Genomic DNA, 17,620 nt, shown 5'->3' with positions numbered 1-17,620 from the left:
TCCTGTCTTCTTTTAGTAATACATACCTTTAACAGAGATTTCTTCTGCAGGAACAAGGGTTATGTTATTTCCATGGCATATCCAGACCGCCATCTGAAGTCTTTTGTTGCCTCTGATGGCAAAGTCTTCTTCCCACCAACCAAGATCTTGATCCTTAAAAGATAAGTTTGTTCTGATTACTGATTACTGATCACAAAGTCAGTTTGAAACTGTAACTCTTACCTTTTTCGCCAAAGTGGTTTTACTGAGAGTGTACACTTGTGAAAAGCTCGTAGAGTATTCTTTAATCAGTGTACTGCATCATAGATGTCCTAATGACAGAATTTGTCAGTGGACTTTGTATACACTATGCTATTCTCATTTTTATTTACAAAGCTGAGAATAGAGATAGATCAAGCTAAGCTGCAATTGCTCTGGTTTTAAACCTGCTGCTGATGCCTAATGATTCAAACTCATTGGTACCCTGCTATACTAAAAGCCTTGCTACAGCCAAACCAGAGCAGGCCATACATACATAGCTATGAAATTATTGTTAGTCCGATTAAAGTTTTAACAGTCTATTTAATCCAAATTAGGTAATTACATGCATAATTACAGGAAAGCCTAATTAATAATAACATTAAAATTGTTATGCAAAGACCTTCTTCATCTATAATGCCCCTTTACCCTTGTGTTGTGCTCAATTTTCTAATGTTCCTTGTACTTGTTGTTATTAGAAACTAAATCTAAACCAAAACACAGTCCCTCATTCCTCACCTTATAATGGTTACTGCACAATAAAAGCCCAATTCAGAGCAAGCCAAGGTGAGCTCAGACAAGTTCTGAGACTGCACTATCAGCTCATTACAAAGCTTGAGGTCTTTTAACACTATCAGTAAAAAACGTGCTTGTGTTTACTGGTCAGTGACCCACACCAACTTTGTATTTTTATTCATGTCAGACTTATATAACAAGTCATCACATACTTATATCCTCCATCTTAGGGATGCTCATCAGTTGAATTCTGCATTAATCTGTGGCTAGTTGGGTTCAAACATACTCCTACCAAAACCAGAATGTAAGGATGACTAACCGTACGTTTCTGATCGCCTTGTAGTGCTAACAAGATCAATATATTCCTACCTCCTGTTGGCTTCATATAGCCACGGACAACAGAACACACAATGGTCCAGACCATATACAGAGATATACGTGACATCAGTGCAAACATTGCCTACAGATACTCAGCGATGCTCCATGTGTATGTCACAGTGACATTGACTAAATTTAAACATCTCAAATAGGTCAGATGACTACTCTAAAAATGCTTGTTTCTCTCACATGATGATATACAAAGCTGAACAGCTCAGCTGTAGACATCCACATTGTGGAGATGGGGCCTAAAATGTGATGTAATGAGTCCCTCACTAAACCTCTAATTCTAACCTTCTTTTTGCTAGAGCTTATACTCTACTTCTGATTACAATTTAATATCCCTCAACAACATGCTGCTACAAAAAGAAACAGACGGCTGACTATAGACAAGCAAGTAAGTCCTTGTATTTCTTTGATTGCTGCCAAAACTCTTTCCATCTGTAAGGAAAAAAAAAAAAAACAACAAAAAAATAAATTAAGCTTACCCAAAATACAGCAAAGATTTAGTGAAAAATCAAACCAGAAGTCCATTTTATCCCATGCAGAGCAAGTGAATATGCTGTCGTTGCTGGTTGTTTACAGAGCTGGATGTTTGCAATATTCATCCCTGGATGCAGTTTTAATTTTCCTGAGAGACAGCTGATTGTGCATGCACGCACAGGCGTACACAGAGAGACAGAGCACCCATAAAATATTTTCATATTTTCCACCCGTGGTATCATTTATCTTAATAGTTGTTAGTGCTGCAGTTTCCACTTTAACAGTAATCATGACACATTTGTTACTTGATTTATTTGAATAGCACTGTCAAACACTGCATAAACAATGCTGTTCTGGGACCTGGCCAAAATTTTCAAATTGCATTTTAATATTTATGTGCCTTCAGACTCCATGAGAAAAAATACTGATGTTAGCTTGCGATTTGAACAGCTATAACACCAAAGCCAGAATAAGTATGCTTTTTCCTATAGCTTGAGCAATCTATCATGATGTTTCTCTAGCTGATCACAAGTAAAATGAACATTAGTTTATATTTTTAACAACTGGCAATTACTGCAATAATATTTAGGTGGAATTAAAGGATGCTTGCAGCTTTCTGGATTGGCTTTCTAAATAGCTGCTGATCATGTAGATGACTTCCCAGCAATGAATATCACTGCTAATGCCTAAAAGCGACATGAACAGAGACAGCATGACTTTTGGAGTTTGTTTTCTGAGATGTAATACCTCTCTTTGAGTCTTTACTTTCTATTTTCCATTTAGCACCATCCATTAACTACAAAATGTTCTTTATAATCATGAGCTGGTCATAAATTATCATTAGGACCGCTACGTTTATTACTGGTACATTTTTGATTAGCAGTCTCTAAGGGCAACAATTTTTTTTGCAGCTAATAAGTCCCACCGTCAGAATTAAAATCACTGCAGGATATATGCTATAGCAGTGTTCTGGCTATTAGTTTCTTGCTGCTAATGACAAATGATAAGAATATTCACAGTGTTTTGTTCCTCTTTCCTTTGCTCCATGGGAGTTCAGAAATCAGCCACTTAAATCACATCTTCATGTAGGTGAGCTTTTACTGCCTATATTTAAAAGCTTCTTTTTATCAGTGACCATCTGGATCTGAATAGTTATGTTCTATTGTAGGTTAAATTATATCGCTTAGTCTACCACACCACTTAGTGTGGGTTGCTTTATTTGACAAAACAGCAATAGTAATTACTCATTATCCTTTGAAATAATAATAATGATACTTATATGAAAAGAGTGTATAGGGCTTGGTTCCATTGTCTCTTACTCAAAATTGCCAGCTGTGAGATTTTGGTGTTGGTATAGAAAAGAATTCTCCTCTCTGAAGCAGATCCATGTCCTTCTTATGTTGACGATCCCAGAGCTGAACGCAACACTGCATCTGGGGTCTCACGAGAGCAGAGTAGAGAGGCAGAATCCCTCCCCTCAACCTGCTGGCCACGCTTCTTTGGATGCAGCCCAGGACACGGTCAGCTTTCTGGGCTGCAAGTGCACATTGCCGGCTCTTGTTGTGCTTCAACACCCCAAGTCCTGGGGTTAATCCATTCTCCGCCCAGCTTGTATTTATGCTTGTGATTGCCCTGATCCATGCGCAAGACCTTGCACTTAGCCTTGTTGAATTTCATGAGGTTCACATGGGCCCACCTCTCCAGCCTGTCAAAGTCCCTCTGGATGGCATCCCTTCCCTCCAGCGTGTTGACGACATCACACAGCTCGGTGTCGTCAGCAAACTTGCTGAGGGTGCACTGAATCAGATGATCAGACAGGGGAGTCGGTGAAAGCAACACTAATGGTACATCCAATATACATATGTATATTTGTACTTTAACTTCTTCAGCCTTAATATTGCAGACCAGTTCATTGCAATCTCTAATTCGTTATGAGAGGCATTATTACCACTGTTGTCACCTTGAGTGCCTTACATAATCAGATTGCTCTCTGCTGCGACAAATATCTTCTCTCCTGTGATGTAGAGCAATTGTTCTAACACAAAAATTCTCTCTACCTTTTGTGTTCTGGAAATGTTCATTTCATGCATTCTCCACCACCTTCAGCTTATTTTCACAAGTCGTTAAACTGTTACTTGAGTGAAATGAAAACTCATTTCTTCTCTTCCTACCTCCGCTGAGCCACACAAATTTGTGGAAACAAAGTGAATCTATTTTTAAGGTTGCTGTGTTTCGTGATTTTTATTGTGATTCTGACAATTAGAAGCCACACCTTCTGGAATCATATAATTTTACAGTTCAAATAAAAACTTGAAAATGTGATCTTTCAGGGCTCAGGAAACCAGAAAAAAAAACAAAAACAAAAACAGAATAACCAAACAAACAACAAACAAATAAATCACAATTTTCTTTTTAAGTTTCATGCATTTTTTCAGGGTCTGCCTCCTGACTGATATAGCAATATTCCAGTTCTAGATCTCTTTTCTTCTTAAACTGCAATGATTGCATCGAAACAATGTAGTCATAGAATAGAATCATAGAATGGTTAGGGTTGAAAGGGACCTTAAAGATCATCTAGTTCCAACCCCCCTGCCATGGGCAGGGACACCGTCCACTAAACCAGGTTGCCCAAAGCCTCATCCAGCCAGGCCTTGAACACCTCCAGGGATGGGGCAGCCACAACTTCTCTGGGCAACCTGTTCGAGTGCCTCACCACCCTCGATGTAAAAAATTTCTTCCTTATATCTAATCTAAATCTCCTCTCTTTCAGTTTAAATCCATTGCCCCTTGTCCTATCACTACACACCCTTGAAAAAGTCCCTCTCCAGCTTTCCTGTAGGTTCCCTTTAAATACTGGAAGGCTGCTAGAGGTCACCCCGGAGCCTTCTCTTCTCCAGGCTGAACAGCCCCAACTCTCTCAGCCTGTCTTCATAGTCCTTGAATCAGCATAGAAGTGTCACAGATAATGACAGAACCAGATTCATCAACTAGCTATCAGGAGAATGAGCAGAGCGTATACACGGCTAATCAACGAGTATACTTTATGAGAGTGAAGGGCCAAAGTCTAACCAGGATATTCTATGGCTGCTGTTTTTGGTCTAAACCGCTTTCAGGAGGATAGGACATTTGAGCCTGAATTATCTCTTAATAAGTTACATAGTGAAAAATACATTCTTGATGGTATTCTTTTCATAAAATTTTCCAGAGTAGATCAGATGATTTGTTCTCAGAATTCTTGGATCTGCAGAAAAGCTTCTGGAAAGCAACCCTTTCTACAAAGCTCTAAACATCTCACCTTGCAGTTGTGCTTAGCGGGGAAGGCGACAAAGACACGCTAATCTCCACATTAGCTCCAAAAGGGAGCACTTTCAGGATTTGGTAGAGTATGTATCTTGCTTCCTTCAGCTGTGAATTGATTTTTCTTAATGTCTTACCTCTCTACCTGTCCCTGAACGTACCTGCTGTGTGCTTCCTTCTCCAGACAAAGTCACACATTGAAGAACTTAACCACTGAGGTCTGGGAGAAATTAATAAGCATTTTTCTCCAAAGTTTCCTTGTCTGAAAACTTGATGGAATATTATCTCCATCTATTTTTTTCTGTATAGGCTTTTAAATCATAATAGGCTTCCCTGCTTCCCAGAGAGGTTGTTTTTCAAACTGAACATAGTAGGTGGAAACTCTTCTCTCATCTTTCCCTGAAAGATATACAGAGGGATTGCTTGGATGATCCTCTTTCTACAATTAATTACTCTATGAGCTGTGTTTGCTGTCTAATTTATTGCTAAAACTGGTGTTTTCATGTTTATTTCTATGTTAAGGGACAATATGTATTATTCAATATTCTTGGTATTACAGACTTGGAACAGAGTTGACATTTTCTACTGACAGCAGTTAATCCACCTGTAAGTATGAACATCTAATCCTTCTAAAGATTTACCCTTTGGAAATGTTAATCTGTGCATTTTCTTTTGAAAATCCACTAATTTTTCTTTACATTGTAATTAAAGTAAAAGTGATTATATTTTATCATTGACTTGTTATCTTTTTTACAATTTATCATTTACTTTATCTCATCATTTATCATTATCATTTTTATAATTATCTTATGCCTTTTCATACTCTTGTTTTCTCCAGTATATTTCAGGCAGCATGTAGTTAGAAATAACAAAAAGGACTTTTGTGTATTAAAAAGATATGTACTGATCTGACTTTTTTAACATTTGGTGGTAACATTTCATTTGTTTGTATTTTGTATTCTAAATGCTACAATCAAATAATGCTTTTACATTTGGGGATAAGTCCAGAGTTAAAAAAAAAAAATAAAAATATTTGTATCTGCAGAAAGTTCTTGGCAACACAAGGAAACATAAGCCAATTAAAATTTATGTGTCGAAGATCCAGAGTCTTAAGAGTCATGGCTCATATACAGAACACCCCTAATGTCATTTACTTTCTTCATAAATAGTGTTCTAGCTAAGTAAGGCTGCTTTTTTGAGTAGGCAAAGGAGCACATCTGCAGACAAATGTAAAATATTTTAATGACACAATGGGCTTAAAAAGAGTATGCAGCGGCTGGTAGAGAACATTGCACACGTAGTACCCAGCAAAGATGGAAATCTGCCTGAGACAATTCTCAGGAGCTGACTAAACGCTATTATTCTTGACATTAGTTGACTTTTACAGGGCTGTAGAATTTAAACAATTCAGGGAAGTAACAGGGCTTTGTTTCATAAGCCAGTCTATCAGCTTATTGCATGTGAGCCCTTCATCAGACTGCTAAGAAATATAAAGAATCTCTACAGAGAAACTCTATTGAGAAAGGATACATTATCCTTAACGAGTTCCTCTGAAGTATTTTGTGCTAATAATTGCAACTTTCTTTCCTACTGTCTTCAATCCGCGTCTCTGTCAAACTGCAGTGTTGACCAATAACCCCTAACCAAAATAGTTCTCTCACTCACCTCTCACCAACACATCAGCTCCATGACTTCCACACTCCCACCCTCTTAACCAGCATGATCTCTCTGCTGTTTCCTTCAGTCATACAAACAATGATTCAAAAGCTTGAAGCCTTGTTTATGAAGGATCCTGTATTTATGCAGACAAAACATCATCTTCTGACATGTTATATGTCTGCAAAAATAATTGTCTAAACTGGAGACCTTGCACAACACAACGGTCTCTAACATTTACTAGCACAGTCTGCTGTAGCTAGAAGAGATCTCTAAACAAACAAAAAAAAGAAAGGAAAAATTTCCACTTCATTAATGTCAAACCATGTCATTCAGATAGGAGAATGTCAGGTCAAAAATCATAGAGTAAACTGTTTTATAAATGCTTATTATATTAAATGCCAAGATTATATTGGGTTTTTTAAGTCAATCATTCATTGCTCAGAGTTAATTACATTTTAATTGCCATAATTTATGAGGATTAAGGTCACTGTGTAAGTTACTACTCTCACACAAAGGGGTTAAAAATTGTTCGATCATGGTTGATGAGAAGCTCAACAGGAGCCAGCAATGCGCACCAAAGTTCCTGATTATCTGTGGTTTTGCTGAGGCCAGAAGAGAGCTAAAGAACTCTGTAACTGACATCGGAAAAGTTTCAAGAGGCACAGCTGGACAGTAGGAAAGACTGACATGAGGATGTAAGGAGTGCTAATTTCTCCTTCAGTCTCCTTTTTCCTCCTTCATCAGCTTCAGGAAAGCTGTACAGGGTGGTCACAATGCTGTGCCAAATTTGAGATTGAATTTCCTTTGGTGTATCTTATTATCTGGATTATTCAATGCATCATAAAATGCAGTAGGCATTGAGCTTTAGATATCAGCTATAAAACTGCAGAATAACTGTATGGAACACAAGAACAGAATTCAGCCTAAGAAAAAAATGAGACACAGACCTAAGTTCACTGAAAGCATTTCCAAAAGAATGGAAGTAACTTGTCTGGAGAGCACATAATTCCCTCATACCAAGATGGAGAAGGGATTAAGAATGTGTAAAAAGGCTCTCAGTAGAGGAAACTGTGGACGGTGTGTACTAGGATAAGTAAAACCTCTAGTTTAGGAGCTCTCACTAGTCACTTCCTTGCTGTTCTTTCCAGAGAGCACCTACACTATCCAGAGCATAACAATACAGCTGTAAGTAGACCTTGCAAATTTGTAGATGATTGATATTTGTGGTTTTGATATAGCTAGGGAACATAATCTAAAGTTCATTAAAAAAAAATAAATATAAGTTTTAACTCAGTTTAAGATAATTAGGATGGGAGCACATCACTTGCAACTGGGGAATTATCTAAAGACCCTCCAAATGAAAGAGGTGATCGAAGACAAAGTTCACTCTAAAGTCAAAATAACAACAAAAAAACCTCAGTTCCCCAGTAGTAAATTTTACTGCTCAACTTTAAAGATTGTTTCAGATAGAATGATAGACAGAATGAAAAGATAAACAAGAAAAAGCAGCCAATGAAGCATGAGTCTGCGATTCAGTCCCCAGTGGCATACTGTGCCCAATTGATCATCATTCAGAGTGGGATTCATCTCGCCTAACATCAGCTGTTCAAAAAACAAGGCATTTTGTCAATGCTTGCCATTTAGACTCCCTTTGGGCCTATGGAGAGAGACAGGGTCTCTCCATATGACTTCCGTCAAATTGTAAAAGATTTCCTTTTCCTGTTTTAGAAAAGAACATGAGGATGTTAGTCATGTCCATAAAATACTTCAAGATTGCCAAGTAAAAGCAGGCCACAAGGTTGCAAATTACAGTTACCATAGCTGTCGTGTTCTAAATGAGTGAAAAATTCAGCTACAATGCTTACGAACATCAAGTGTTTAAAATTGCAGATGGAAAATTAATGAAAAAGCAGAAAAAAAGAACTTTTTTTTTAAATAGAAAGCTTTTATTTCCTAGTGTAATTTGATCAGAATATTTACTGATGTAAAAAGACGGAGTAAAAAGATGATGCAAAAAATACAGTGCTAGAAATAAAGTCTGTGAAAAATTTAATCAAATAGATCATGAAATTAGGAAAGGCATATTAGCCTTACGGGTTATTGAAAGAGCTGAGGAATTTACCATTGAAAACCAGCAACAAACAGTTCGAGAGAAAAATACAGTAGGAATATGTATTACAGAGAAGAATCAGGAGAAACAAATAAAAAGTCATTTTTTGGAAATCTATTTGCACATAATCATTATTTTAATGATTACTACCTAATGTAAATTATAAATCTGAGCTTAGAAACTGTTTTCTAACCAGTAAATTGCTTTCAGTAGATCTTCAAAGACACACAGCTAGGAAGATATCTGAAGCTATTGGAAAAATTATAATCTGAGTTGAAAATAATAATAAGAAACTTCCCATGCTCAAATATTAAAATTGGCGTTTGGGTCAAAATATGATGGCCAAATGAAGCCCAAAATTGTATGGTTATGCATACATGCATGCATTGTGTGGTTTTGTGTACATTGGATCATTGGGTAGTGAAGATTACACAACGCAAAACTGTTTTATTAGACCATGGAAATGGTAATCGCGGTTCTTTAGAGATTGAGAACAGAAATAAATAAAAAGAAATCTTCATCCCAGAAAATGCTGTGTCCCAGCCATTCAGTAATTGTGATTAAATTTCTAATGCAAGGCTACACAATGCTATCAGGAGAGACGGAGAAAGACAGTTAACGAAATAATTTTTTCCTATGGAGTTTCTTGCTCCTTCATTGCCTACAAAGAAAGCCGAGAGCAATTAGATGATGAGGTTACGAGCTGAAGTTAAAGGGGATTAATCCAGAGCACAGTTCTGAAAACTTTTGCTATTTTCTCTGAAATGAGCAAACAGACCGACGAGGATATTTGGAGAGACACTTGAATTTTGAGGTCCTAATGGATTGCAGGGCTGCTCTGACATGACATCCTGCAGAGCCTCGACCAGGTCAATGGGATAAACTGACAGTAGCTAGTAAAATACACACAAGAGTGGAATGGCCTCGTGGCAGCTATATTATAGACATGTGAGTACTTAATGCTTGGCAACTCTTTATTTTTAAAACACACGCTTGCAAACCAACAGCAGAGAAAATGAGGTTAACAAAACAGCCTCTTTCCCCATCTCTCTGTCCCCACCAGACACTGGGCAAAATGTCTATGAACACTTGACAAATACAAATTTCTATAATCTCTGGTACTTGTTTGTTTCCATTATCTCAGGGAACAGCAACCTCAGTGCTGAGTTAAGGCCTGGCAGTTACCCTGGAGAAAGAATAACAATTAACTCTGCTTCCAGCCAGCATCTGAGAGAGGAAGAAAATCATTCTGAGGTTTCTGTTATTTTTCTCATTATCTTGCGCAATATGCCAGTAGTGGGATTGCGCAAAGAAGGGTTTACAGCCCTAGCTTACTGCTACGCTTAATCAAGGTAGCTGCACAGCTTGTATGTTACTTAAAGTTTTTTTTTTTAAAAAAAAGAATAAATCCAAATTTCAGTGCATCTTCAACAGTACATGAAATGAAAACTAATCTCTTCCCTTTTAGCCCATGCCATCATGTGTACTGTACCCTTCCAAGCTAAATTAATGATAAATGAGCTTAGGAAGGATTTGAGGTTTTTCCTTTGCTCCTACTCTGTAGCTACTATCTGTACTGACTTGGAAGATAAGGACAGAGGTATTACACCCTGAATGAAGAGCAAGTGTCTGAGGTTTGAACAACCTGGACCACACATAACTTTCTCCTTCCTATACCACATACCTGAATTCCAGATACGTGAGATATGTATTTCAAATTTATGTTCACTTAAAGAAAGAGGACCAGTTTGAACCACATAGCTGTTGCTCTGTGAAAAACTTTTCATGGAGACAACAGCTCTGAGTGAGTGAATGAGGAATCTAGGGAAAATAGCATATCAGGAGTTATAACCCAAACCCTGTCTCCTATCTTTTACTCCATAGTAATTTAGAAAATACTATTGCTTGGCAAAAATTCAGTTCATAAAGTTAATGACCTGACATCCAATACCTGCTCATGATCAAAGAGAATAAAAAACAAAGTAATGTGCTCATGTAGTATTTTAATTTATTTTGATAGGGAAAAACAAAAAGAGATTTCCTCTTAAACCAGAATAGGATTACAGAAAGTAATTTTAAGATTTTCTAATTGACAAAAGCACATAGGAAAAGCTTTAAAATTTACATTCTAAAAGTGGTATTTTCTTTTTTCAGTTTTCAGGTTTTTTCACCTTTCTCAAGATAGAATAGATTTAATCAAATGTGGCCTGCAAAATACAGTGAAAAAAGGCAAAATCTTAAATTTGGAAAAGTTTAAATAAAATATTCTCCCTTTTTCTTCCCCCTCCCCATTACTTACAAAAGTAGTGAATGAATTGGATATTGACTTATAGATTGTTCTGGATTTCTTCTTCCCACAAACCCATATTTACAGAATAAAGCGTACGAAAAAGGCTCACTAAGCTCCAGGCTATCATCATCATGTGCAAATTAAAAACTGGAAAACAACTTTTTTAATATCTGACCTTACACATAGGTCTTGCCTTTCTCCTTAACTGATTCTCTAAGTCTTCCTACATTGTTTTGATTAAATCTGTCGAATTCAATATCCTTATTATAGAATATATACATAAAGAGTATACATGAACCATCCTTTCCATACATACACCTACTACTATCACTAAACAGTACCGTGCCGTTTTAAAGAAAGTGAAACTTTAATTTTTGTTTCAGTTTTTTTCAGACTTCAAAAACCTTATCAAACTTTCTCGATGTTTTGAGATATTTCCCTGTTAAGATTTTTAAAAGATATAGTTTCTCGTTTTTAACTTTCAGTGGAAACAGAAAAGGGAAACAAAAGAGATATTAGCATAAAAAAATATACTAGGGGATGTAAATAGCTTTTGAAGTCCAACTTGAGTGATTCTTTTTCTTGGAGTTAGATCTGTTCATTTATAATCATATCACCTGAAGAAATGCAGTATGAAATGAATTAAGAAATTGCATCTGCTAGTTTATTCGTTAGGAATATACTTCTTGACCAGCAGGAGAAACTGAAATACTGAAAAAAGAGTTTCAGAAAGAAAGAATTCTTTCATAACATAACCCATATGTTAGAATACTTTTACTAATTATATGATACTTTATGACTACATTACCAAATAGTGTAGAAAACTATAATATTATTTATAGATTAACAAAGATACATTTTTCTGTACCTTTGTAGCTTACTGAGAATAATCTTTATGAGTTTTAGTCTTTAACTGGGACTAGTTTTAAAATATCATCCAAAAATATATTGATAATTTTTCCTGAGTCAGATGCAGTTTCATTTAAAATAGTGAAAAATCTGCCACTGGTTTCACAGGGTTCTGAAGAGAACTCTTCAGAGATTCTATTGAGAGTGATCATACAATATTCCAAAAAATATTTTTGTGTTTGCTTATCTCTCTGTGATTTTAACCTGAAATACGGGTTAAAGCTAAAGGCCTGATGTAATTCTTGATGCAATGCAACATTGGAAGTTTAAATTGTATGAATAAGCAATCATGAAAAAAAAATTACAAAAAGCATATAAACAAAAACCACAACACTCAACCTTTCTAGAAACACTTAACTGAAAATAATACATTCCTTAACTAACACTAAAACTTGTTAAAACTTAATCTCTTAAAATAACTGTTTGATAAATATTAATCAATATATTTTATATCCATATCAAAATTTGCTTAATTCTGGTTACACTGAAGAAAATATAAAACTCCCAATAACACTGCGAGATCAATTTTATACAAGTCCCACTCCAAATAAAAGTAGGATAGAATAGATAAGAGAGTTTTTTTATCATTATGCAAAAAATAATTAAAAAAATTTCCAGGTGTGAAGATGGAGTAACTATGTCTTATGAGAGAAACAAATTCGCTTTATTTCTCTACGGTGAGACATTGTTCACTGGGAGAAAAAACAACCAACCAAACAAAAATACCCAAATTACCTCTCTCCCCCAACTTCAACCTTTCCTTAAAGAGGAAGATACTTTGTAAGACAAAAATATAGCTAGATTTGACCGAGGCATTTTACCTTAAACATTTTTAGTAACTTAAACTTTTTGTTAAAAATTTCTCAAGTAAAAATAATAATTTATTTTACCTAGTAAAGATCAACATTTTAGTAAAGAAGAAGACCCCTTTTTAGATGCCCACATTTCAGTTGAAAATTTGTTGCAATATTGACTTGTTTGACAAATTATTTTTCTATCATTAAAAAAAATAAAATGCAAATATTGTGACCACATCTATCCGTATGTAACAATTAGTTTTCCAAAACTGAACAGCAAGCAAAGCCTGAAAGCATCGACTTGTTCACAGTTTCAATGTCCTAAGGTCTCAAAGGGTATTAAACAATACTGCTCCAGACAAGTAGCTACTTCGAAGTTGTGCATTTCACTCCTCTTTCCTCCTATTTACTTTTGCTTGAATACGGTTTAATTTTTCAAGGGAAAGTTCTGATAGCTGTTAAAAGTCACAAAATTCTCTCTCATTCAGATCATTCAGAAATTAATTGAGATTTCACAAATAATGCTACAAGACCTCTAAGTCTGATTAATAAAATACTTTGGAAATAATCTACAGTTGATAAACCTATTTACTTGAACTCATTTCAATTAAGCAACAGGAGGCCAAAACCACAGTTCATTCTCTGGCTCTATAAGATTGTTTAGAAAAAAAAAAAAAAATCTGTACTAGTTTTTGAAAGACTGTTACATAGATGCAGAAGGGTTTTGCCTGTCAAGATTAATATCCACTTGGCCTCGTGTTGCTGATCCTGTAGATCATTTGTTGTATATGCTAAGTCCTGTGTGGCCTTTCAGATAACCTTGGGCATCTTAAATGGCAGTAGACCTACATCTTTAGGCAGTTGAATCCTGTCAAGTCTAATTTGGGTGATTTGAGTCATTCTCCAGATTCAGTTGGACTGCATTGGGTTCATTGCTCTTGACTAGAAGACAACCTTTGTGTGCATGTAGACATCTAAATTTGGGTGTCTTGATCATCTCTGGGTCTCATTTTTGTCTATAAAAAGAATAAAATAAAATAAATACATAAGTTCTTGTAAGGCAAAGAAATAGTACTTTAATGGCAAACAATAAAAAATATTAATAACATCTGTAGTAGTTAAAGAAGATACTCTGAAGCATATGTACCTTTAAAAACTCCAGATATCCTAGAGATCCTTTCACGTAAATATCTTTCAATGAATGTCCTGCAGCTCACACTATATTAAGTAGTTTCTTGAAGCCTTTCAGACTTCAGCAAGTTTGTATGTGCTTTGGTCATTCTTTAAATACTGTCTAAAAGGAGTAGATGTGCTTATTGACAGCATAGGCTGTTGTAGAGAATACAATCTCTGCTAACATTTACTAACCTAGAGTACAGAGCTGTTATTCAGAAATACTACCATGTAGTAAGTCCGAGGGCAATCAAGAGAGACTTCAGGGCCTTGGGACGACTGGTTAAAGGGTCAGGGGCAGAAGTAGTGTTCTTCTCCATTCTTCCTATTGCAGGGAATGATAAGGGAAGAAACAGGGAGAGCCAGCAGATCAGTACTTGGCTCCAAGCCTAGTGTCACTGGCAGAATTTCAGGGTTTTGATCATGGGTCAGTCTACACAACACCAGGCCTGCTGGCAACACATAGGGTACACCTGTCTCAAAGGCAGAAAAGGATCTTTGCACAGGAGTTAGCAGGGCTCCTTGAAAGAGCTTTAAACTAGATTTGAAGAGGGAAATGGATCAAACCAGGCTTGGTAGACACAAGCCTGGGGTTGGCATGCCAATATTTGAGTGACAGTGTGCTAGCAAGGTCTTTCAGTCTACTGTCTCAGCAGAGGTGGAGGATGGAGATCCATGCAACAGCAAAGACACAAGTATTATTGATGTGTTAGAAACCATGGAAGCACCTGAGAATGGTCACGTAGGAATTAGGGCTTCTCCTCCAAAAGAGGTGGTGGGACCAATAGCCCAACTGAAGTGCATCTACACCAATGCACACAACATGGGCAACAGACAGGAGCAGCTGGAAGCCATTGTGTAGCAGGAAAACTATGACACAGTTGCATCATGGAAACATGGTAGAATGACTAGCACAACTGGAGTGCTGCAATGGATGGCTATAAACTCTCCTGAAGGGATAGGCAAGGAAGGAGAGGTGGTGGGGTAGCCCTGTGTGTTAGGGAGTGCTTTCGTTGTCTAGAGCTTAATGATGGTGGCAATAGGATTCAATGTTTATGGGTAAAAATCAGGGGAAAGGCCAACAAGGCAGATATCATGGTGGGAGTGTCTTATAGACCACTCAACCAGGATGAAGAGGCAGACAAAATATTTTACAAGCAGCTGGAAGAAGTCCCAGAATCTCTAGCCCTTGTTATCACAGGGGAATTCAACTTACCAGATGTCTGCTGGAAATACAGTATAGTCTAAGAGGATCCTGGAGTGTGTGGAAGATAACTTCCTGACACAGCTGGTGAGTGAGCCAACTAGGAAAGGCACCTTGCTGCACCTATGGTTTGTGAACAGAGAAGGACTGTGGGTGATGTGATGGTTGGAGGCATCTTGGGCATAAGTAAGGAGAGGGGTCAGCAGAACTGTTACCTTGGACTTCCAGAGGACAGACTTTGGCCTGTTTAGGACCTTGGTTGACCGAGTCCTGAAGGGCAAAGGAGTGCAGGAAGGCTGGACATTCTTCAAGAAGGAAATCTTAAAGGCACAGAAGCAGACCTTCCCCGTGTGCTGAAAGATGAGCTGGCAGGGAAGACTGGCCTGGCTTAACAGAGAGCTTTGGCTGGAACTCAGGAAAAAAAAGAGAGTTTATGATCTCTGGAAGAAGGGGCAGGCCTCTCAGGAGGACTACAAGGATGTTGTGAGGTTATGCAGGGACAAAATTAGAAGGGTCAAAGCCCAGCTAGAATTTAATCTGGCTACTGCTGTAAAAGACAATAAAAAGTGTTTCTATGAATACATCAGCAACAAAAGAGGACTAAGGAGAATCTCCATCCTTCACTGGATACAGGAGGAAACATACTGACAAAGGATAAGAAAAAGGCTGAGGTACTTAATGCCATCTTTGCCTCAGTCTTTAATAGCAAGATCAGTTGTTCTTTGAGTACTCAGCTGCCTGAGCTGGAAGACAGAGATGGGGACAGAATGAAGCTCCCATGATCCAAGGGGAAATGTTTAGGTACCTGCTACACCACTTAGACACACACAAGTCTATGGACCGAATGGGATCCACCCAAGGGTTCTGAGGGAGCTGGCCGAAGCGCTCACCAAGCCACTTTCCATCACCTTTCAGCAGTCCTGGCTAACCAGAGAGGTCCCAGTTGACTGGAAGTTAGCAAATGTGATGCCCATCTACAAGAAGAATGGGAAGGATGATCCAGGGAACTACAAGCTTGTCAGTCTGACCTCGGTGCCAGGGAAGGTTATGCGGCAGATCATCTTGAGTGCCATCACGCAGCACACAGAGGACAACCAGGTGATCGGGGCAACTTGAAGTGGTAAAGTCACTACATCAGGAGGTATTTAAAAGACATGTAGATGTGGTGCTTAGGGGCATGAATTAGTGTTGGACTTAGAAGTGTTAGGTTAATGATTGGACTTGATGATCTTAAAGGTCTTTTCCAGTGTAAATGATTCTATGATTCTATGATTCTGTGTACAAAGGCAGTATTTCTTATTAAACCTTCCCAAATTTAATTTCTTTCAGAGTTTGAATAATAATTTTGAACTTTCACATACCAAATTTGTCTCAGTAATCAATTCAGAAATATGAATAACATAACTTTGATTTTATCTTAAACTTCAGCAGTGAAAGTTCAGAGGAAGCACTTCCTTGCTGGTGGGAGTGGGTTATTATAATGGTAGGAAGAAAAGAAGAACAGACTATTAAAGAAAAGTTCAGAAAAAAATGTAAGTATATTTGAGATAAACATGAAAGAAAAGAAGACTTTAAAAGAAGACCAGAGCTTTTATTGATGTTTTAAAGCCTGATTCCTTTGGTTTGGAAGACCCACTGGCTCGAGTGGTATTGAAGGGACAAGTTCTGGATAACACCAGATGGCGTGAAAATCAGTATATAGACCTCGCGCTTTCATTTGCTTGATAAAGACATATAAGACAGTTTTGGTGTTATACTACTAATGAGGATGCAATAAGGTCTATATTAGATAAATGGATTTTCACAAAAAGTCAGATCTTGCTGTTGTGTGTGAGACTTTTTTTACGACCGCTGATGCATTTAGTAACACACTCAATACTGAATTAAAATTTGTCAGAAGATGGACACGCATATACCTGTTCTTTGAAGTAAGTTCTGTATCTGTGAACTCTTGTTTTGGAGATGCATCAGATGACAGAGAGCTTTACTTAAGAATAAGACCTGTTATTCATAGCAGCAAGTCATGCCAACTCATCCTACATCTTAAGAAGGACTCACAGTCCAGTTGCCTTTCTGCCATAAGAAGTTAACTACTTGTCGTGGTTTAATCTCAGCCAGCAACTAAATTCCACGAAGCTGCTCACTCACCCTCTCCCATCCCCAGGGACGGGGAAAAGAGAAGGAGACTTGTGAGTTGAGATAAGTACAATTTAATAATTGACATAAAGTAAAATCAAAAGCAACAATAATAAAACTAATAATAAAAATAATACCAGAATACACAAACAAGTGATACACACTGCAATTACTCACTACCTTCTGACCCACACCCAGTCTGTCCCTGGCTAGCAATCCTGAAGAAGAGAAATCTCATAACTGCAATCCCAAAAGAGAGAGAGACAGCCTTCCAGCCAACCCTCATCTATATACCGAGCATGATGTTGCATGATATGGAATATGGCCTTGACCAATTTGGGCCTCAGCCCACATCCTAAGCCAGTGATTGTCGGTCCGTTGCTCTGGCTGTGCTCCCTCTCATCTTGCTGTGCACCTGCACACTGGCAAAG

The sequence above is a fragment of the Tauraco erythrolophus genome, chromosome 5 (genome assembly GCF_009769465.1).
Source record: "Tauraco erythrolophus isolate bTauEry1 chromosome 5, bTauEry1.pri, whole genome shotgun sequence".
NCBI classification, from domain to species: domain Eukaryota; kingdom Metazoa; phylum Chordata; class Aves; order Musophagiformes; family Musophagidae; genus Tauraco; species Tauraco erythrolophus.
Note: the sequence above shows the minus strand (reverse complement) of the source record.